Source organism: Chionomys nivalis, chromosome 19, assembly GCF_950005125.1.
Source record: "Chionomys nivalis chromosome 19, mChiNiv1.1, whole genome shotgun sequence".
NCBI lineage: Eukaryota > Metazoa > Chordata > Mammalia > Rodentia > Cricetidae > Chionomys > Chionomys nivalis.
This window is the reverse complement of record NC_080104.1, coordinates 38,416,607-38,440,966: the sequence shown is the minus strand read 5'-3', so window position 1 is coordinate 38,440,966 and position 24,360 is coordinate 38,416,607.

Here is a 24,360-nt window from a genome sequence, read left to right as displayed (position 1 = left end):
AAATAATAAACACCACTTTGGGGTACGAGGATGAAAATCGGTATCCAAGTTCATGGAACTAAAAAACAAGAAGGAATCTGACAAAATAGATTTGAAAGCAAAACTAGTCAAAAGATAAAAGCAGTAACACTTCATAGTCACTAAAGAGAAAATCTATTATCAGTCCCAAATGTGTATGTATGTATATATATATATATGTATATATATATTCAACCAAAATAGGAATACTTAATTTTATAAAATCAACAATGAACACTATTAAATATGAAATGACAGAATGATTTCAGCACAGTGCTAGTAAATGGTTTTAATACAGTGCTCTCACTCATATACAAGTTATCCAAAAACAAACTAACCAGAGAAAATCTGGAGTTAAATGGCTTCACAAATTAAAACAATCTAACAGACATCTAGACTGTTCAATCCAAACCTGAAGAACACACATTCTTCTCAGCAGCTAATGGAATTTTCTTCAGAATCTACCACATATTAGGGGACAAAGAAAATCTCAACAAAGATAGAACAACTGAAATCATATCGTGCATTCTATCAGGTCAGAGTGGAATAAATATGAACATCAATAATAATAAAGGCCACAGAAAGTGCACAAATTGGTGGAAACTAAACAACATATTAATGAACGACAATTGCATAATGAAAGAAATCAAGAAAGAAAATTTGAACTTCCTAGAACTAAGTGAAAATGAAGACATCAGTTGTCAATACCTCCGCAGGTAAGGGTGAGATTTGGTGTCTACCTTCACTTGCACTGCAGGGATTTTGTCTGGCTTGGGCTTGTGTAGGTCTAGTGCTTGCTGTTACAATCATTGTGAACTCAGTTCTGCCATGTATGGAAGTCACTTGCCTTGAAGTCCACCACCTCTGGCTTTTATACTTTTTCTGCCTCATCTTCTGCAATGATCCATGAACCAAGGAAGGAGAAGTTGCCATATATAGAGCACATCAGTATACATTCTCTTATTCTCTACACCATGGTCAGCTGTGAATTTCTGTGTTAATCTTTAAATACTGTAAATAGAACTATCTTTGAAAACAGTTGAGAGACTCACTAATCTACAGGTATAGAATAAGTCATTAGAGTCCGTTGACCATTACAACTGTTCGGTAGAATAATTAGAACTTGTTCTGTTCCTATTGAGAAACCTGACTAATGTAGAGTCTATCTTCTCAGGTAGCCCTCCAGTTTACAATGCACATTTACTACCAATTTTGAATAAGGATGCATTACACCATATAAAGTGTGCACACACTTTATAACAACCCCTTTTTGATTCTTCGAGGTCCATGCACATTCCTGTTGTTCTGCTAGCCTACACATCACCATCACCCAATGTATGGATGCTCTAATTATTATGAACACACATCTGCTGTCCAAAAGGGAAAAAAATAGTGAAAGATTTTAATTCCTCTCATCTCTCTTACTTCAAGGCTATTTGTAAGTCTGAGTTGTGATCTTTAGCATCTGTCTTCTCTCACTGTCCTTTCTTAACATACAGAACTATCAGGACTAAGGCAATGAACTCCCATGGTTTTTATTTACTCAAGAATTTTTTTTGTTTTGTTTTGTTTTTTTCACTTTTGAAGGTTACTCTTACTGTTGTGCTGATTAGGTTTTTTTTTTTTTTGTCAACTTGATACAATCTAGGATCACCTGAAAAGAGAAAACCTAAATTGAGCAGTGCCTTCATTGGATCAACCTGTATGTCTGATTATGGGATATTTTCTTGATTAATGACTGATGTAGGAGGATCCAGTTCATTGTGGGTGGGGCCATACCTACGCAGGTGATTCTGGAAAATTAAGTGAGCAACATTTCTCTGTGACTTCCACTTCAGTTCCTGCCTCCCAGTTTCTGTTTTGAATTCCTGCCCTGATTTCTCCCAGTGATAGATGACATGACAACTATAAATTGAAATGAACCCTTTCCCCCTCAAGTTGCCTTTTGGCCATGGCGTTTTACCATTCCAATAGAAAGGAAACCAGAACAGCTGTATTCATTCCCAAAGTACGGCATTACTACATATTTTTGTCAACATTTAAAATATTTTGTTAGAGTTTCCTTTTTTTGTATGTTTTCTAAAGAGAATTCTTAGCCTTGTTCTTCTGAGATAATAATGATGATGATGACGATGACGATGATTCTAATTTCTTAAAATGTTTTCTCTTTGATTTCCCAACCTGGAATAAGAGATGATTCCGTACAGATTTTTAATATCAATTCGGCTCTGCATTTCTGAAGTGCATGGTGTGTGTTAACTGATGTGTGCTCTTAAGAGATTCTGAACAAGCTACTCCAAAGTTGGTATTGTACCATTTTAGAAAATAGACAAAGGCATAAAATTGCTCTCCCACTTCCTTTTCTTAATATTGTGAAGGAGGTCAGAAAACTGATTCTTCTTCTGAAACAATTCACAAAACCCTTCTATGAAAGATTTCACCTCTATGCCCAGAGAAAATGGATGTCTTATATCTGAGGATACAGAGCTAAAAAGAAAAATCTGAATAGACCTTGCGTTTTTATCACCACGACATCATGCTTTCCTATTCCTTTGCACCACTCCATGACTTCTGCTTCAAGACTATTCCATGACTTTGACCATTTAGTCAGTTCTCCATCTCCTTCTGGTGATTTCCATTTCATGTAAATGTTAAATGACTCTGTATACTTTCTCTGTTATCTGTCTTTTGTTATAAGAGCCTTGGTCATAACCCAAAATGAGCAGGGAAAAAGGAATCTTCCCTCACATGGTGTTCAGAAGAGGGATTCTCCATTCCAAAGAGGAACATATATCATCTGATTGCCTACAGCACAGACGAGGGTCTAGCTAAGCCATGGCCACCCTTCTGATCCACTGTCACTGAAAATAATCGTGAAAATTGTAGTTTTCAAAGTAAGTGATAATAGAAAAGTAACTCAATGTGCACTTACATGTCAAGTGTATGTTACTCTGTACATCTGTGGTAAGGTTGTAAAGAAATGATGGATATTGCATAAGAGACTGAACTGTATCACAGAGAGCTTAGAGAAGGACCCTCCTCCTGACTCCCACTGCACAAATGTCAGTATTTAGGTCATGTTCACCCCATAAAATTATAAGCAAGCCCTCAATTAACCATTTTTGGATATGGTGTCTTTTCACAGTACTAAACCTGTAAGATACATGGCATGGGCAGTCAGTTTGTCCAGGAATCTGCCTTTCTAAAATTCACTGTTCAAAGAATCATGGAGGTTGCTATATTTAGTGTTTGATTCCTTCTCATTCACCCCTGAATTGCTAAACAAGCTTTTTCAATAATGAAGCTGAGGGCAGTCATATCTTCTAAGGAAGTCCAAAAGGCCTTGAAGACATATAGCAGCACACCATGTCCTGAGAGAGCTTTACCTTTCTTTTTATTTAGACAGAAGGGGAGGTGATATCGGAGGTGAACTATGCTGTGAATATGTTTTATTGCCATTGGTTAATAAAGAAGCTGCTTTCTGACAATGGCTTAACAGTGTGAAGTCAGACCGGGAATTCAAACAGTGATATAGAGAGATAGTAGGCAGAGTCAAGGAGAAGCCATGGAGCTGCCACATGATACAGATGCAGAAGACAGACACCAGACAGAACTTCACTGGTAGGCCACAACCACATAGCAATATATAGATTAATAGAAACTTGTTAATTTAAGTTATAAGAGTTAGCTAGCAATACACTTAAGCTATTGGCCAAACAATATTGCAGATAATATAGTTTCTGTGTGATTTTTTTTTTCAGGTCTGAGTGACTGGGAATGAGCAAGTGGCCTACAACAAGAAGAAAGACTGGACCTGTCATAGGATTTTGAAACTTCAAATCCCATCCCTAATATCACACCTTTTCTCACAAGGACATTCCCTGTAATTCTTTTCAAACAGTTCCAATAATGGGGGACCAAGCATTCAAATATATGAGTTTGTGGGGGCCATTTTCATTCAAACCACTATGCCATGGGTAAACATTTCCTTCCAAACATGAAGTAATCAGAGGAATTTGACTTACTTTATCATTTGAATGGTAAATATAGCTATATCACCTTCCCCATCATGTAGTTTTCTCCACACTTTAAAAAAATGGATTGATGTCAAATACTGAACAACATAATCTCTATTTTTATCAAGTATATATTTAAAGAAGGATTATTTATTCTAAAAGAAATCTAGGTAGTGCTAAACATGTGACATTTAAATGTGAGCCATTTTTGGAGACTCACTGGTAAGTGTGACTTGAAAGTGTAATATGTGTGAGGACTGGAAACTGTAATTTTTTTTCTCCTTTCAGGCAGACTCACAGTGGGAAATGCCACAATAAGACCATGTTCTTCTGTCTTCTGTAGCTGAGGATATATATATCCTGGAGACCCTTGACCATAATGAGTGCTTTAATACAGAAGTTTGCCCTCAGCCTCAAAGACTTCACCTGGAACTAAAAAATAAGAGAAATAACAAGCCCGCAGACCCAGGAGTGCCCTCCTTATGAACAATGATCAGAAAGGATATGGGGAACTATGTAAGGGTCCCACCCCCAAATGAGAGATCCAGGACACACACAGCCTCGGGGGTACCTAGCTCCAACATGGCTGCCTATATATGTATTTCCCCTAATTTAGTTACTTTCAAGCACCCAGACAGAACTACACCTTTGAAAGAAGGGGCCCAGGCTATACCTTGAATTTGAAGCAGAAGCTAACACTGCTTTATGGTGTTGTTCAGCACACATGCAGACTGGGTTACTGAGGTGTGTATCAAGATTTAAAATACAGTTGACACTACCCTGTTGGCAGGGGTGCAGGTGAGTCAGCCATTAAGATGTCAGTGTGGGAGAGTTGGCTATACACTTCATCTATCATGAGACAGCACGGGTGAGGGAGAGAAGGCTCCTTTACCTCATGCCCCTTGCTTCCTGTGGCAGACAAGGGTGCTGACTCTCCTCCTAATCAGAGCTGACCCTATTGGCAGGGATGCAGGTGTGCCAATCCTGAAGGCATGAGAATGGGCAAGTTAGAGACGCCCGCTTGTATGCCTTGTTGCGGCCATGCCCCCTTACCTGCCATGTGGTGGTGAGAGCAAGGGAAAGATATTCTCCCCCTAGCCCTGCCACCTGGAGCAAGTAAGGGGGCTGGCCCTCCCCCTTACCAACTGCGCTACTCGGGAAAGTGGGCCCTGTACCTCTTGGGAGATCTGATTCCACCCCTCATCTGCCATATGGTGATATGGACGAAGAAGAAATGCTCCCACTCCAGGCCACCTGTGGTGGTTGAGAGAGCTGGCCCTAAGGTCATAAGAGCAAGATTGCTGTCTCTGTCCCTAACCAGCTGCAGCGCTCAGGAGAGTGACTCCTGCACCTCACCTGGGCAACATAGAGCTGGCCCTGATGGTGAAGGTGTGGGTGAGCCTGACCCTGAAAGCAGGAGAACCAGCCCTGAACCTTGTTCATGACTGCAGAGCGTGAACTAGCCTGGGAAATACCTGAGAACTCATTCTGATGGTGAAGATGAGGAGTGCTGGCAGGCTGATCAAACCTGAAACTACCCAGACGTAGAACCAAGGTTGTAACTTTTGCCCCTCTTCAACATTTGCCCCATCTATGATCTGCTAGAACATGTGAAGGGGCCACTCCTGCAGACCCAAAGCTACGGGATCACTACAACATAGGCAACAACAGGATATCCAAGAGGAGCCCCGGTATCAATGGTGTAGCAGAAACCAGAGGCTTCAAATCAGAATGATGATTCATTGCAATGAACATTTGCAAGATGGGACCCTTTTTTTCTCTTTCATTCTTTTCTTCTCTTAAGTTTTATTTCATTTTATTTTGGTGGGGAGGGTTGAGGGCAGAAGGTGGATATGAAAGGACAGAAAGATAAATGGGACTGAGATGCATGATGTGGAAGATACAAAAAATAAATAAAAAAGTTATAAAAAATATAGTTGGTAAAACCAGGAAATCTGTAGGAAGATCAGATTCTCCGACTGGTGCTTTTGACCATGTGATAGTTGAAGATGTGAAGACAAAGTCAAAGTTTTGGTGAAGATTTCAGGATGATGGAGATTCCAGAAACAAATTTAAACAATTTTCAATGAAACTTTAGTCACTGACTGGAGGCAGCACAAGAGAGAGCCTATGGATGCAGTTGATGACAGGCTCTCTCACACACGGGATGACCCAAGTCATTGGAAGTCAGATGATGTCACTATGTGCTGTGGATGCTGGACACGGAGATCCAGGATTTAGGTTATCCCTGCCAGGAATATCCTTCTTCTGGTAGGTCTTTCCTTGCTTTACTCCTCTTCTTTCTTTTTGTATGACAACATTTACTCTACAGCATTGCATGTTGGGAAAATGAAAGTTGTTTTTATTATTTTCCATTTTAGTGAGGTTCACAGTTAAGAATGTACTTCATTCTCAGATGAGCCATTGGGCTTTTAAATAGTATTTGGACTATTAAGTTATGGGAACTATAGAAGTTGTATAACATGCATTTTGTATTGTGAGATGTCCGTGAGCATATGGGTCTTGATAGAAATGATACATCTTGATTATGAAGTGCCCTCCCCCATCTTCTCTGTGCTTTTGTCTGCCTGGTAGTTGTTATTTTTCGAGTATTGATTCTAAGACAGACTTTTGTCTTAATCCCTTTGTCCTGCCCAGATGCCACATCTGTCCTGCACCTGCCCTGCATTATATTTCTACTACTGAATCTTCCCCACACTCAGAGCATTGTACTTCCTTTAGTAAGTCGTTTCTTTACAGGGTCTATCCCAACAACTGTGTTTTCAGGTTCTCCCTACCCTTCTCTGTTCTTCTAAGGCTAATAATGGGCCAGCACACTCATGTGTGAGACCATGTTGTCCTCCACTGAAAACTATAAGAGACTGAGAAAAGTATTCTTTAGGCTGCGAATGTATTGTGAAATGAAGCACAGCCCTTGTTGGTTCCTGCAATCAACACCTGTCTTCTTGCAGAGCACTAGAATTTGTAACCTTGACCTTGAAGCAGATCACCTCTGAATACTCTGTTTTAAGCCCCGTGAGAATCATTGCCTTTCATGCTACCTTAACTTATTGAAGTTAAGGAATCTGTGGAGCTCCACAGAAACGGAGAAAAGTTGAATTTTAAAAGTTCCAGAAGCTAAGGTATATTTTACAGTACCTAGTTTAACAGGTAGTGGACTATACAGATTACATAAAAGAATTTTTCCTCCGGGCGGTGGTGGCGCACGCCTTTAATCCCAGCACTCGGGAGGCAGAGGCAGGCGGATCTCTGTGAGTTCGAGCCCAGCCTGGTCTACAAGAGCTAGTTCCAGGACAGGCACCAAAGCTACAGAGAAACCTTGTCTCGAAAAAACAAACAAAAAACAAAAAACAAACAAACAAAAAAAAGAATTTTTCCACATGTGTTTTCATATACTATCTGCATCAGATAGTCAATGTATAAATATTAATAACCTGTAATATGTATAAAGTGCTTTTATATGTTGTGCAACTTCAGAAATGGATATTTCTATGTGAAAATAGCAACTAGAGAGTAATTGTGACCATTCCAGTTAAGATAAATTCATGACAACGTTGAAAGATATCAATAAGATGGAGTGGGAGACTGTCTAGATTCTAAAACAGTTTCCTATGAGTTTGGAAGGTCAAAGTTCATCCCCATGATAAAGTTATCATTATGATATATACTTTCCAAATTCATATTATGAACCTTAACTTACAATGTTATCAAGATGAAGGCCTTTATATGTTGATAAGGCAGAACCTTCATGGATGGGATCTATGGTTATAAGAGACTCAGGGGAGTGAGTCCCATCCTGTTGCCATTTGAGGAGTATGCAGCATTTATTCTTTCCAGAGGAAGCATCATTGAAGGTATCTACTTCAAAGTGCACACTGCACCCCTTATAAACATCATCCTTGCTAGGACTTTTCCTGTGAGTGTATGGATTAAACTTGTAACTGTGTAAACAGAAAATACATTTCAACTCTAAACATTATCTAAAAAATAATATTTTGCTTCAATAGCATGAATGGATTAAGAAAGTGTTCTCCTCCTTGACAAGAGACCCTGCCAACAGTGAAGGGATCAGACTTATTGGAGAGGCAATGCAGAGTTGAGGCATGACCTGCATGATCAGGCCATGCCTTTGTGGTCCTGAAAAGCTCAGTGCTAAAGATGTAAAATCCTGATCCTAATTTTACCTTTACAAAGTTTACTTTCTGGGAATGGAGATATGGTTCATTGTTTAAGAGCACTTACTTACAGAGGAATCAAGTTGGATTTCCAAAAGTCACATGGTAGCTCAAAACTGCCTATACCTTCAGTTCTAGTGGATCTGATACCCTCTTCTGGCCTCTATAGGCACTATATGCACGGGGCACACAGACACACATGCAAGCAGAACACACACATGTGGCATAAAAATACATTTTTTTAACGTACTTTTCATACGAGTAGACAAGCCATTGAGGATAGCTATCCCAACAGCACCGGAAGAGAACAGGTTCTAATTTCAAATGACCTGTTTAGTAATTTAAATATTCACTCATCATGGAGCTAATGCACTCATGTTTTAATATTCTGAATGTAAAAGGGTTTAGATACTATGTACGGAGTGGTAAAACCAGACAATGTGGCATACTGACTTCTGTTAGAGGGGGTACAATGCCTGGTACCCTCCAAAGCCTTAATGTCTATGAAAATATTCCCTTACATTTTCCTTCAAACTCTAAGGGCAAAATACAATACAGTATTAATGATACAAATCAACTGAGGCTTATAATCATCTTAACATCAATGTAGGTATGTAACCTCAAATTATTTTTATGGAAAAAAGAAATAAAGGTCTTTAGAGGCAACATTGATCTGACTCAGGAAAGTCCTGCTGCAGCCTTGACTGTAGCTTAGATCAGCTAACTCAATAAATATCCACTGAGTGGAAGAGTAAATCAATGCGTTTGTAATGATCATGTTAGAACTAACGGTCCATGAGTAATTGTTTTAGTCAGCTTTCCATTACTGTAACAAATGTCTGAGATAAATCAACTTAAAATGAGGAAAGGTTCTTTTTGTGCACAGTTTTGAAGGGTTTAGTCCTTGACTGATGGGCTTTGTTTCTTTGTTCCTGTGTCCGCACAATATATTACGGCAAAGCGTTCAGTTCAGAAGGGTCATTTCATTATAGGCCAGGAAACAAGAAGAGTAGAAGGGTTAGGCTCTGGAATCCCATGGTTTCCTTCAATATCATGGTGCCAGTGACTGGAAGACCTACTAGGTCCAACTTATTACAGGTTTGCCAGCTCCCACTCAGTACCAGTCTTTTAACATATGGGGATTTGTGGGGTGGCATTTGTTGTGTGATCTTATTCTTGGAGAAATATGGGGGGGGGGGAATCTACTCACCCATGATTTGGAACCAACTACAGATCAGAGCACAAATAGAACCGAGGCTTGACTTCTGAACCAATGAGTTTTACTTGGGTTAGGCATAGGAATATGTATGAGGGGTTATTTACAAGAGTGTGACTCAGGTCAGTTGCATCACCAGAGTCCACCCTAGCATTTGTGACAGCTGATACTGGAAACCTGGAGCTCACTGCACAACTTACAAATACATGCTCAACAAAAGGGAAATTGTCTTCTCAGCACATTCCAGGTGGTCTGATCATCTTCTCGGCAGCTTCGTTACTCTGAGAGTGTCTCTCAGTCATTGCTGCTGATATGCTTAGAGGGGCATAGTGAATACTGTCAGTTTGGGTACCTCCTGAAGCCTTTGAGTGGTTTACTTCTTGAACTGAAGCAGCTTTCCTGTAGGATAGAATGTTTGACCTCCTTTTAGAGTATCTTGTGTCTTAACAAACTTAACAAATCCAAGGCAGAGACATTTATCTTGGAATAATTTATACAGCACAATTCTGGGTCCAAACTACAACACTGACCTATGATCACTGATGAATGGCTCACTGCACTCATGGTTGCATCTAAAACTTGCCAGCGAGGATCAGAGCATGTGTTTCCATGCAGAGAATATGTAAGAGAACCCTGAATTGTGGATATATTTTTTCAGTTACCCCTAACAATATGCCCTCAGTCTCACCCAGAATTGTTGACCCGTACACTCTACTGATTCTACTCAAATTTTCCATGAGCATGACCTGTTCTCATGTCTTCCTATTGTGACATGTTCTCCCTGTTTGTCTCCTACAGGATCCTAAAATGTGGAAGTATCTAACATCTCACCAAGTATGGAAAAAGAAAGAGATAGGATTTTCTGCAGTATATAAGATGTATAAGTTGTGGACTTAACTCCACAAAGCTCACAGCCAGATGAAATGACACCCATGAGCATTGTTGTAGTTTGTGTATAATGTTTTAAATACAAAAGCAGAAGAATAATCAAGGGGTATTCTATAGGGACCCAGATTATCTTATTGCAAGCTATAGTCACCCCAGCTGATTAAAACTTTTCTGACTTGATTATAGGGAGTATTCCAATTTTGTGTACATAAAAATAATTCTCTTGACTACAGTAGAACATTATGCATATAACAAGTAATTGACATTCTGGGTCCCTTCAGAAGTGGAAACATTTGCAATATAAATAATTTAGTTGGTGTTCCTTATTTGCCATTTTCTAGTGGATGTGATTAACACCAAGGAAAGCAGAACTTTTACCAAAAGGACTTACTTTCTGCATATTAGGGTTGTTTTGGTTGGTTCCCTCCTCACTGCCAGGGTAATGTAGCATGAAGATCCAGAACACTGGCATCAGATCTATCTTGGTTCTGCCAGTTCTTATGACATAACACTGAACAAACTGCTGGAAATCTCTGAGCCTCATCAATTGAGGGGTTACTGTTTACCTCTTAGGATCATCAAGAAGATTAAGAAAGACTGTGGAAACACTTGGCACTGAGAAACACATACAGTCAGTGAAAGAACACTAGCTGTAGTTTATTGGTCTTTTATCTGTAACAGATGTGCTCTGGTTGGCTTTGCATGTTCCTAGTTGCCCTATGTTCAGTTACTACTATTATATCTCCACTACTACTTGGAAGGCACTATTTGACTTTCTTTTGTATGATCTAAAGGACACTAATATTGAAATGAATAAAGATGAAGCTATATTCTCAGCATTCATTCTTCAAGAACCTAAAAGTATAACTTATTTAAAATAAAATCTAAATATTTCCCCTTCCACTCATGAAAATAAATATATGGCCTCAAAAACATATCATGAACTTACCAAGTGTTTCTTAATGGTGGTTGCCTGCAGTTCTACTGCTATGAAGACAAGTATACTCATTATTCCAGGGTTCTGGGTGTTCTTGAAATAAATAGGAGAGGAAATAAGAAACAAGAGTGTTCTTCTTGTATTAGGATCGAAACCTAGTGTCATTGTCCTTTTCGATCCTAATACATGAACTGGCTTTGTGGGAGCTTAGCCTGTTTGGATGCTCACCTTCCTGGGCCTGGATGGAAGTGGGAGGACCTTGGTCTTCCTGTAGGGCAGGGAATTTGGACTGCTCTTCAGTATTGAGAGGGAGGGGGAATGGACTGGGGGGAGGAGAAGAGGAGTGGGGATGGGGGAGGGGAGTGGGGGGAGGGGGCAATGTGTGGGAGGAGGGGGAGGGAAATGGGAAACGGGGAGCAGTTGGAAATTTTAATTAAAAAAGAATAAAAAAAAAGGAAAAAAAAAGGAACAAGAAAAAAAAAGAGTGTTCTTCTTAGCAAAACAGATAAATTCTGAGCCTCTTCTAATATAAACCATGATTTTAGTGAAGAGAAATATATGTGTTTTGTTATTAGTCATGAGCTGTTTGTTTATCATGGCTACAATGAGATTATGCTCATTCAGTAAATGCATCCTGTTTTAAAATAATAATGTTTTATATTTCAAATGTAATCTTTGTTTGTGGATTACAGAAGGGAGAGCACACATAGATGAGCCAAATGCAGAAAATAGTCTATCCTTGAGCCTACTACAAGGATGAAATACAACTTTAGATTTTTAAAAATATTCTTTGTTACAGTTTATTTTAAACTTCTTATACTATAGATCAATTTTATAATGCATTTTCCAATGAAGTATACAGAAATATTTATATAGGCTGTTTTAGTGCTTGCTATTATCGTATTATGTGACTACACTCCTGTGGGATAATGTTCTTGTACACCGTGAAGATTTCTCACTTTTATTAGTTTAATAAAACACTGATTGGCCAGTATCCAGGAAGGAAGTATAGACAGAGAGAACAAAGAGAATTCTGGGAAGAGGAAAGCCAGAGAGTCAGTTACCTGCCAGACACAGAGGAGGCAAAATGAGAATGCCTACCTGAGAAAAGGTACCAAGACATGTGGCTAAACATAGACAAGAATTATGGTGAATTTAAGTTGTAAGAGTTAGTTAGTAATAAGCCTGAGCAACAGGCCAAACAATTTATAATTAATATAAGCCTCTGTGTGTTTATTTAGGACTTATCAACTGCAGGACCAGGTTATAGAATCCTCTGTCTATAAATTGAGCCTAAACATTTGGCAAGAATTTCCACACAAAGCCTGAGAAAGCTTAAAACAAGCAAAAAAAAAAAAAAAAAAAAGTATTCTAGAAAAAAAGGAACAGAGTCAAGCACAACTTTTTGGTAACTGCCTTTACTGTGATAGACTCTGTTTGCTAGTGGTAAGCAAAGGTGCAATTCCTTTAAGAGAGGCTTGCTGACTCAGGGTTAGTGCCAAAAACCTCACAGCTATTTTAAGAAGCTCTGCCAGCAAACACTTAAGTATTGTTTATAAACAGACAGAGCCAGGCCTCTTGGTGGTGGCATAGACCTTGAAATTTCACAGAGTTGAAGGAATAAACATGTCTCCCACCAGTACCTCTACCATGAATCTAGACTCCCAGAAAGCTAAAGAATGGGGCAGAGACAGTCGCCAAAGCTGCAGTTTTAATTCTAGCCATGCTGTTTAGCAGAATAAAGATTCATGAGCTCAGAAAAGGATAGAGATATGCAGTAAAGAAAGATTCAGATGGAAAAAAAAAAACTTCTCATCTGTTTACAGTGTGTTTAAAAATATACATAGGCTTGGGAGAGAAAAGAAAAAGGATAGAGAAAGTCTTTAGAAAATGAAACAGAGTAGCTGGGCATGGTGGCACCTGCCTCTAATTCCCAGCACTTGGGAGGCAGAGGCAAGCAGATCTCTTTGCGTTTGAGGCCAGCCTGGTCTATAGAGTGAGATCCAGGAAAGCCAAAGATACTCAGAGAAACCCTGTCTCAAAAACACACAAAAAATTAAAATAAAAAATTAAAGACCTAAATGCCCCTTGACCAAAGAATTGATAAGGAAAATATGGCACATTTACACAATGAAGTACTACACAGCAGAAAAAATAACATCTTGAATTTTGCAGGAAAATGAATGGAATTAGAAAATACCATTTTGAGTGAGGTAACCCAGACACAGAAAGACAATTATCACATGTACTCACTCATAAATGGTTTTTAACCATAAAGCAAAGAAAACCAGCTTACAAATCACAATCCCAGAGAATTTAGACAACAGTGAGGACACTAAGAGAGACATATATAGATCTAATCTACACAGGAAGTAAAAAAAGACAAGATCTCCTGCGTAAATTGGAAGCATGGGGACTTTGGGGGAGAGTTGAAGGGGAAGGCAGAGGCAGGGAAAGGAGCAGAGAAAAATGTAAACCTCAATAAAAATTAATTTAAAAGCCGGGCAGTGGTGGCGCACGCCTTTAATCCCAGCACTTGGGAGGCAGAGGCAGGCGGATCTCTGTGAGTTCGAGACCAGCCTGGTCTACAAGAGCTAGTTCCAGGACAGGCTCCCAAACCACAGAGAAACCCTGTCTCGAAAAACAAAACAAAACAAAAAAATTAATTAAAAAAATAAAAAATGAAAGAACTAGAGTAATAAAAAGGCATACAAAGACAGAAAATACAGAGAGAGCCTGTATACTGTATGTTATTGAGTTGTCTTTGAATTCTTTGACTGCCAAGGAAGCAGCAACAGCTGCTAAAAGACATTTGATTATAAATGCTGCTGGATCAATTAACCTATTTTTAAATGTATTTTGAAAATTCCTTGACTTCAAAATTTAGGTCAAAAGATGTGTTACACTAGAGAATAGATTTTGCTTTTGTTTTTACAGAAAATGGGGGGGGGGTTGTGGATTTATTCTTGGTTAAGGACAATAAGGTTTGATCAAGGAAGACAACCTGAAAAATTTCCAATGGGAACAGATAGAACAGATGATCCAATGTTTCATAGAACCTCTGTTGTAGTTTCCTCTGAGTTCTACATTCAGAGTAGCCTCAAAACTGCTGGCTGAGATGATTCAGCCTCACAGAATACTCCAGTCAGGACTTGACCATAATCCTAAATTTTCTTTGAATCCCCATAAGATTATCAGGGCCCCAAATCAGCAGGAAGTAGCTTAGAAAACTACACACACATTCCCCTTATAAATGGATTAGGGGTGTTTGTCTTTGTGTAGACAAACAAGTTGGTAACAGGTTGTTATGGATAATGGTCAGGAAAAAAATCTAAATGAAGAAGATGAGATTTAGAGTTCTTGTTTTAAAAAGACAAAAACAAGGAGAAATGCTGTGGAATAATACTCTTGTACATTGTAATGATTTGTCACTCATGTTAGTTTGATAAAATGCTGATTGGCCATTAGCCAAGCAAGAATTACAAGTAGGAAGACCAGACAAAGAGAATTCTGGGAAGAGAAAAGGCTGAGAGGCAGTCACCAGCCAGACACAGAGGAAGCAAAATGATAATGCTTTCATGAGAAAAGGTACCAAGACACATGGTTAAACATAGACAAGTATTATGAGTGAATTTAAATCATTAAGAGTTAGACAGTATTAAGCCTGAACAATAGGCCAAACAGTGTTTAATTAATATAAGCCACTGCATTTATTTGGAGCTTAATGACTATGGGACCAGGCAAAACAGAAACTTTCATTTACACTGTATAGTAGTTTGTTGGACCAATAACCCATCATTACAGCTTCAGATTGTTTTTCTCTTTTCCTTTGAAATTCAATGAGATATAACACTTTTAATAAACCTGTGATATTGCTTAGTTGACAAACCAAGAAAATATTCAGAGTTTGATATTCACAAACTGATATTTAAAACTTGGAGTTTGTACTGTGTGCCCATAGCCTGCTACCTGAGGGTTTTCCAATCTCCATCCTCAACAGTAAGTATATAAATGTGTGTTCCCTTGTACTTCCCAAGTGGCATCCCTACCATTTTTTCCTTCAGTGCTGGTGGTAATGAATCTGTTTTTCATATGTTTATTTTATTTTGTGTTGATTTTATAAACTACCTCATGTTTCCATCCAAAATATTATTATTATATGCGTAGTTTATATGTCTGGTTCTCATTTATCGGAAACACAATACATGAGTTTATATGTTACAGTCTGATCCAGGTTTTTCATCTGACTTCTATTTCCATGTGGCTATGTTGTATAAATTGTTTAGTTTTATTTCATTAAATGTATCATGGTTCTGTTTGATTAAAAGTCTGTGCACTCTAAATGAAATTTCTAAAAGTTAATTTTGTCCCATCATTAAGCATGTCTCTTAATGCAGCATGAACCTCATCACCCTATACTTCAGCAATTTAATTTCAGGAGGAAATACATTTTAAGAAAAACTTTCAGAATGAAGTACCAAGGTGACACCCATTATCAGAGAACTGGAGCATTGCCAAAACCAACCAGCTCTCCTGGTTTTTACATATAAAGATTTGCTGTAAGGCTCAGCTTTTTGCAGGGCAAACAGACAAACACACATAATACTCTCTAAAGATCTCTGATAATCCTTTGGGCATATATTGAAACTTCTGCCAAGCAGTTAACTGTGTTTCTGGGATTTAAAATGCCTAATACATTAATCTGGAAATATAGATATCTATCTGGTAAAACAAAAGGACACTTAGTAAGGTTTCAGTGGAGAAAGTCAGGTCCAGTCAGGTTAAGTGCCACTTAAATGATAAACATCTAACTTGACATTGCATTTAATCTAGGATGGTAAGCACATGCATACACAAATACACATTGTGTGCATATGTGTACATATGTATATATATGCTGTGTGTAAATACATGTGCTATATATGTATATACATATAACTTGTACACAATGTGTATAATTATCAACATGCATGCATATATGTGCTATATGTGTATACACATATAAATATATGTACACATACATATGCATTATATATATATATGAAGTCTCTATGTGATTTATGTGCTATTAATTGAATGGCCCCATTTCAATAAGAAGAACTTTTTTAGTTGGCTTAAATCACAGGCTTCCTTTGGTTTATAGGGCTTTGCTTTGACAATTTATCACAATAGATGTGTAGTAAATACAGAAATGCATTCATAATGGCACAGGACATTGACTATGTTCATGTGAATAATGATTCCATTCTGTACCTTCACCAGGACACTCTATTTCCTTTCCACAGTAGGGGTGGAAGTTCTAGAAGCTGACCTCTATAGGTTTCTTTTCCCTGATTCAGCTCACCTGCCATAAATGATAGTATGTATGTCTAGAAAAGGCAATAATCTGAATTGTTAATAAGCAAGATGAGTATCACTTATAAACTCACAAAACCTAAATAAATATATACAAAAAATAATTTTCATTACCATTATGCCTGCCTGAACCATCTAAGATAATACGATGCAGCCCATTACTTATAAACTAGGCATCAATTCCATTTCTTTTTTTCCAACATAAAGCAAGGTGGCAATGCAGATGATAGCTCACTACTTTGTTTGTATTAATTATATCCAGACACTGGAAACTGATAATGTAAGATTGACTGTAATTGAGCCATAAATTTAATACAGAGCAATATCATCCATTTACCTGGACAACTCTTTGCTGAAATATATTTCTAGAACAGGGCAGGAAAGAGAGGGTCCAGCGATAACAAGTGATAAATGTTTCCTACCTGTAGCCAAGTGAAGCATCCATTGCAGAAGTTGGCACTGCCTCAGGGGCTCCTTACTCTCCTGTGATATGAATCACGGGAGCTGGAACTTTTAAACGACTGTTTATCACACAGGACTTTGACGTTTGGCAAGAGAAAAAAAGCCGAAGAGATTTTAAGATTTTGAAAGCGTCTGGGTTTTTGTCACGGTCTGGGGAGTATTCAGACATAGGACTGTGGTCCTCCCTTGTCAAGTGGTGCACAGTCCTCACAAGGTTCATGGGAATGCTAGGTCAGCTGTCCTGGGGCCTCCGAGATCGTTGGGTATGCACGGCAAAGGATGCAAGTAGGACACTGAGACTGTGCGCTGATCTTTGGTGGAAATTCATTAGATTTCTGTACAGACAACAAAAGAGATCAACCTCTGTCCTTTGACAGACAGAGTTAAGGGATCAACACGGTGGGAGGATCCACATTCTCCTCCCTTCGGGATAAGAAGTCCCAAGAGCAGCACTGACCAGGTTGTGATTCCAGCTATCCCAGTTCCAGCTCTCTCCCCTCTTGCTTCCTCCACCTTCCCCATGTTCCTTCCTCCATCCACTCCTCAGAAAGGATAAGGTTTCCCATGAGGAGTCAACAAAGTTTAACAATTTACTTCAAGGCAAAACCAAGGCCCTCCTCCCTAAATCTGGGCTGAGCAAGGTATCCCTCCAAAAAGAATGTGCTCCTAGACACCAGTTCAAGCACTAGGGATAAATCGTGGTCCCACTGCCAGTGGTCCCACAGTCTGCCCAAGCCTCACAACTGTCCCCCACATTCAGTGGGCCTAATTTGGTCCTCTGCAGATTCCCCCACTATCAATCCAGAGTCAGTGATCTCCCATTAACTCAGGTCAGCTGTTTCTATGGGTGTCCCCATCATGGTCTTGACCCCTTTGCTCATAATATCACTCCTTCCTCTCTCAAGGACATTTCCTCAACTGTCCTCATAGTAGTGCTATTTGTAAAAGCCAGAACCTGCAAACAACCTAGATGTCCCTCAACTGAAGAATGAATAAAGAAAATGTGGTACATTTACACAATGAAGTACTACTCAGTGGTTAAAAAAAATAATAACATCTTGAAATTTGCATGCAAAATGGATGGAACTGAAAAAAAAATTCTGAAAAAAACCATTCTTACAAAACACAATACCCCCTAGTTGTATCCATTTGAACACCCTAGCTACAGAAGTGTCAATAAGGTGACGTCATCAAGGCACAAAAGATTATCCCACTAAAGCAAGCCCTGAGTGTAATAGAAGTATCCAAGACAGATTCTGAGTAGTATAGACAACTTGAAAGCAAAAGGGCTGCCACCAAGATATTGCCAACAAGTCTAAGAAATGTCACAACAATACGGATGAGCTTTTTGTGGTACAAAATGAATAAATAAATTAAATAGCTTATGCAATGTGCTAAGACATTGAACAAAGACCTGGAAAGGCAACTATCAGGTTTTCTTGGATGCTACACAGACATCAACTTACTATTTGAAAACTGGTAAAGGAAACGAACCAATTTTGCACCTTTCCTTTACTATGTAAATATATCTCCAATACCCATGCAATGAGAGTGAGAAATTCTTGATTAGAAAATAATTAAGCAATGATCTTAGGAAACCAGCAGTTTCCAGAATGCCTTGTAATAATATCCTTGGTGTCTGCCAACTCCTAGAATGGGTGTTTGCAAAATAGCGGATTAGGCTGGCGGCACTGGAATTCATGAATCTCTTGGTGTAATACAGCGGAAAGTACTTAGGAACCTGAGATGAATCCCTGCCTTAAAAAATTAGGTAGGGCATCCTAACCTGGTCTCTAAATGAAATCAGAAGAGTAAGTCATATCTTGAATATTTTTTGGTTCTCTTTTGCTCAATAATCCTAATTCCCTTCAGCTATGCTGTATATAATTTGGAGGTACAGGAGATAGAAAAGGAACAGAGGGTAGCAGGTTGTCAGAGTTCCATCATTGCTTAATACACGGTAGCTGACACTCACTAGTTTTGATAACTAGTGAGAAGCCTGCAAATTCTTTTCACGTGTAGGTTATGCTTTTTCATATCTCCTCACTGGAATAATGGGGGAGAAATAAGGACCCGAACTAAGAGCAGAAGCATCTGTGTCCCCTCTGAAACTAGAGGCATCAGGCATGAAGGCATGAAGGTTAAGAAGTTAACACAGTAATGAAGTTTTACTTAACAACCTATTTACACCAAGTCATGACATAGTCATGGAGTCTCCTTTTGCTTTACCCTAACTTGTCAGTTTCTGAGTCAGAAATGCCCAAGTAGGAATCTGTTTGAATTTTCCCATCCATATACTGGCAATCTCTCAAAGCCTTTAAAAAAAGACTAATAACAACATTCATTTACAGATGCAGTTAACTTTACATAGCATACATATAAATATATATGACCTAATTTTCTTCTCAAAACAGTCATATGACAAGAATATAAATAACATTGCTTCATTTTACACAATGGAAAATGCTACTTATAGCCAAGGAACAAAACCATAAATCTAGATCTCCAGAATTTTGTCCTATGAAACTTTTTCCCCCATCAAATTAAAATGCATCATTAAATGAGCACAGAAGGCTGTTTTATCCTGGAGGTGGATTTTTAATTTAAGGGAAGAGAAACAGCACAGAGGAGAGACTCACCCTTGATGACTTGCTGGCTTCTGGAAGTCTGAGAGCAAGACCTAATTAGAAGCTATTGTAGACAGAAACAAGTGCTTGTTGTTTTGGATACTTGAGTATGTTCAGTAGGTTACAGGTCTCATGTACTAAGGAGCTCATTCCCAAAGAGATGAGGCCCTCATGTTTACCTCAGATCAAGGCTGGAAATCCTAAAGAAGACAATCATGAGTCAGAAGTAGCTGTGGTCTCCAAAATGGGAGCCTCAGACTGCTTAGGTTCTATTTGGATTAAGTCAAACTTTGTATTAGCGTGTTTGAAACTGTCATGACAACTGCCATGAAAAACTAGAGAGAGATGTTTATTCTGAGTCATGGTTTCAGACATTTAGAACATCATGGGGCATGGTGTGGCAGAGTTCCTGAAGGTGAGAGTATGCAGTGGCAGTCATTCACATTGATGAAGACTGATCATCAACATGAACCAAAACTCAGGTGCCAGCTATAAATTGCAAAGGCCAACCTTTGTTGACCCACTTACACCATCTAGACCCTGCCACCTAAAGACTTCACAACTCCTAAAATAGGGTCGCCAGCTTGGTACCAACTATTCAAACCCAAGTTTATGGGGCAGGCATTCTATATAGAAATTGTAACAACTCCATATCTGTCTGTCATGCTGGTGAAAGAGCAGAGCCTCTCTGAAGTATAAAAGGCATATTCAGAGTCTCCACACCTTCATGCTACACAATCTAGAATGAAGAACAGTCATCTAAGCATGGTAAAACACAGGACCAAGGAAGGAGAGAGGGATAAAAGGACAGAAACTGGCTCACAAAGCAGTATCACCCTTTAGGTTTGTGTGACTGCAGCTAAGAGGTTGACACAGGAATGAAGTTTCGCCTAATGACATATTTTCACGTTGTATTCTACTGATAAGAGGCTGTATGTATCTGGATCCTGGATAGTGAGAGGAAAGGGGAGACAGAGAAAGACAAAGATTAGTTTTGCATTATAACTTTAAAATATTTATTTAAAAATATAATTACATCACTTATCCTTTTCCTTTCCCCATCCAACCCTGCCTATGTAACCTACATGTTCTCTCTCAATTTAGTGGTCTTTTCTTCTCTCTCTCTCTCTCTCTCTCTCTCTCTCTCTCTCTCTCTCTCTCTCTCTCACACACACACACACACACACACACATTCCTCAATGTGCAAATGCAACCTGCTCAGTCTGTATATTGTTACTTTTGTATATAAAATTTCAGAACTAGCACTTGGTATTGGATAACCAGTCGGTGCTGGAGTGTTTTATAAATGTATCCATTGGGACTGAGTTCTACAACTTTGCATTTTGATTTGCTGTGGTTTTCTGTAATGATCTCCATCTGTGGCAAAGACAGATTTGCTTGATGAGTTGTGAGAACTACACTTATCTTTGAGTATGAGGATACATATTTAGAATGTAATTAGAGATCATGCTTGTTTCATAAGTGGCAACTGTAAGTTCTCTAAGATCCAGGACTTCACTAGCCTTGAGTAGCTGGCTAGGTTTCCACTACCAGGCATGATTTCCCTCCTGCTGAGGAAGCTTTCAGTCCACTTAGAGAGCTGTTGGTTATCACCAAGGTATGTATGCCACTATTCTATTCTTGGGGTTATCATGCCATGCTAGTGAGTGTGGTTTGTGACATTACTGATGGATAGCAATTATTGGTTGCTTTCCTTCCTTATAAGTGTGCATGGTAACATCTAGTATCACAAAAGCCAGTTGCCAGGGAGGAGTCTTTCAGGTCAGATCTAGTACAGATCCTCTGGGTCCTGTGTGGGAGTAGGGTACACCAATGTTTTATGTGTGTATGTTAAGAAACATAATGTCCTTTTTATGGTCTGTTACTTTAATGAGTACTAAGTAATCTACCTTATCTCTTTTAATTAGTTTTGCTTTAAAGCCTGTTTTTTTCAGATAATGAAATAAATATGCCTGCTTTCTTCTTAGTACCATTTTCTTAGAGTACCTTTTTCTACCCCATTTCTCCCAAGGTGAATCTAAGTCATACAGGAGAACATCATACTTTTTTCCTACTAAAAGTTTATCATAATAAACTGTCCTCTAAGTACATATCGTTATGCTCATAATTAATACATCTCTCAACAGTCATTAGAGAAGCTTCCTTCTGCAATGGATGGGCAGTAGATCCAGGACTGGTTGACATGTAGAGGAAAAGAGACTATGGAGTGCTCAGTTCTAACTGTGGCATCTATATGACGCCTCTTTTCTCCAAGGCTCAGAGTTCATTGCAGAAGAGAGGACATAAATATTATAAGAGTTAGAGGTACTGGATTACTACCCCATATCAGTATTTATATTAGGTAGGACACAGTAGCATCATTGCATAGAATAATTAACAGCAGTTGTGACTATATGGACCACTATAGGATCAAATTAGCCAAAATCTCAGCAAGTATAGGAGAGAGGTTCATGAAGTCCAACCCTGGGGAGCTAGTGACAATTGATGGATGCTGGGAGTTGTATAGACAGTTTTTTTTCAAGAATGTGATCCCAGAAAGGGTACCCAGTCTCCAGTAGATGGATCTGCATGCATTCAAGTAAGGCAGCACTAAGTAGACTCTTTGCTTAAAAAGAAAACACATGAAGTTGTTGGGGGAGCAAAGTGGTTAAGGGATAGGGAGGGAATTGAGGCAGGAATGGGCCTTGGAACTTATCAAGAGATGCACATACATGTACAAAATTCTCAAACAATGAAAAAGTAACTTAAAAAATAAAAAAGAAGAAATAAGAAGAGAGCTAGACCTTCACTGACCCGTAGAAGGGCAAACATTGGTTGTAGTTTGGCTTCGTCAGACTGAAACAGAAATGTGATCTCCTGTGAGCAGATAGAAAGAGTCGGGGAAGCAGGGAAACTAATCTCAGCTACCTCCTAGGAAGGAAATCTTGCTCCTTACCCTATCCACAGGCACATGTAATAGGAAAAGAGTCTTGGTATCTCCCCACAAGAACTCCCATCCTTTCCTGGTATGGAAAGTCTTTTTGCATATGTGTTGCTTTTATTGGTAATGAATTAAAAAAGCTGCTTTTGGCCAATGGCTTAACAGAATATATTCAGGCTGGAAAAGATATATATATAGAGAGAGAAGGCAGAGTCAGGGGGAAGCCATGTAGCTGCCATAGGAGACTGATGCCTTCGCCAGAATCCACCAAAACTTTGCAGGTAGACTATGACGTTGTAGTGATGCACAGATTAATGGAGGTGGTTTAGTTTAGGATATAGGAGATAGCTAAAAAGATGCTTAAGCTATTGGCCAAACAGTATTGCAAATAATATAGTTTTGTGTGATTATTTCGGGTCTGAGCAGCCTGGAACAAGTGAGCAGCTTCCGCCAATACTTCCCAATTCATATCTGTCTGGTGACATTCCTTAGACTAGGAAAACAAGAAATAGACTTGTTCTCTCTATGACTTATGATCAGTTTCGCCAAGGAACTGGATATGATGATTCACCAAGAGCACAGAGCCTGTGTCCAGCTACTACCTGTTTTGGTTTCATCCAGAGATGCTCTCCAGTAAGCATACATTCTGTGGAGGCAGAGCCATGGCATCCTTGCAAAGTCACTTCCTCTTGTCTCCTTGTTCAGTACTGCCCACAACATGAACTCATTTAAACCTACATGCAGGAGCCTTGCAGCTAATAGTAAGGAGGTGCTGACAGATTTTACAGAGTTCCCTTTTCTTCTCTTTCCTCTCTACTACTTTTCTCTACATTTTCTACTCCCTTAACTCCTCTTCTCTCTAATACTACAGAATCTAGGCCTTCAAGAATCCTAAGTACATGACTGTAGTACCATTTCATCTAGGAAATTTCTGATTATGACCTTGCAGAGACAATGGAGCACAGTCATCCCTTGCTATCTGTGGGATGTGAATTCTGGGATCCCCTCAGGTGCCATAATCCTGCTCAAGTCCCTTGATGTCAGTGCATTTGCCCAGAAGCTAGGCACATCTCCAGTGAGCAAAGACCATCTCTATATGGCTTATACATAATACAATGCCAAAGCGTGGAAATGGTTGTTCTACATTACTGTGTAGAGAGAACTTTCAAGAGTGGAATATGTATATGCTTGGCAATGATATTGTTTGTTCCAAATATTCTGGCTACTTGTTTGGTTGGCTTTGTAATTGTTGACTCAGAGGGCATACAAAGCAAACTACTGGCATGTTGGACGCTGTGTTGGGACACAGTAGGGATAAAATCAGCTGTTCTCTTTGGAGTCAGGCCCGACAGCAGATTGTAATGCAGTGCAGTGATAACTTAGAAAAGCTATTATTTTTCCAGTGCATCCCTGTGGCCTAATAAAAACTGAGGAGCAAACTAAAACTTAGGCTGCCCAGAATCTAGGCTCTATTTGGATGTAATAACAATGCTTTTGACATTTTCCTGGGTCATGAAATATAACAAAATTCTGACTCAACTTATCACTATGCATCATAATAACTCCAGGTTAAAATTAACAGCATGTAACAAACAGGACATTAAATAATGAATCAGTTATTCTAGTATGATTTGTTGCATTATTATGTAACAAACTGATTCAAATAGGTATTTCTTTCTTGTGATCAAATTATCAGTTTGAAAG